Raw genomic sequence first — 750 nt, 5'->3', positions numbered from 1 at the left:
TCAGTGTCTGGCATTTCGATTAGCTTCTCAATTAGCTAGCTTTATATAATCTTTCTTTGGACGTCTTAAATTATAATCTCTAGTCCGAGGATCTTTGCCAGGACAATGATGGTTAAAACCATTCTTACTTTTAACATTCTTTATCAAGCTTTTAATCTTTCTCCTTTAATATTCGGATTCATTTGTTTCATGCAATCCGTTGGAAGGGATCGATCTTGACTTGAAGTCCCGATCGGAGGGATTCGTTGCGTCTGGGTTGTTCCGGTTGCGTCGTTGGCTCCCGTTAACCCAGTTGGTGTCGCTTCAATCCCCTTTCATCATTTCTTTCAATGATACAATTTCCGAGTCCTCTAGACTTCAGGGCAATTGAAGTGTTCATTTCCCATTCTGGATAATTATCTCCAGAGATATCTAGGGCAGCATAATCCGAAGGCTCAAATCTCGACATCTGAAATCATCAATAAATTCATGATTTAGAATTCTTGCAACTAATTTAAATAGTCAGTGCATATGATTTCATAAGTCTTATCTATAATACTTTAGGCTGCACGGCTTTGCAATATGATGCTTAGGCCATATGGATTTGCATTGTGCTGTTTGTACCTCACGACTATTATGTGATACAACGATCTTAAGGATCGGATCATAATGCAATCCGGTTTATATAACCATTCGGATACTAGACCACACGGTCACTTTGATATTCACTAAGCCACACGGCTTTTAATCAATCAAGGGCACAAGGCCGCA

The sequence above is a fragment of the Brassica oleracea genome, chromosome C4 (assembly GCF_000695525.1).
Source record: "Brassica oleracea var. oleracea cultivar TO1000 chromosome C4, BOL, whole genome shotgun sequence".
NCBI classification, from domain to species: Eukaryota; Viridiplantae; Streptophyta; class Magnoliopsida; order Brassicales; family Brassicaceae; genus Brassica; species Brassica oleracea.
The sequence above is the reverse complement of the archived record's forward strand: the minus strand, read 5'-3'. Positions refer to the sequence as shown.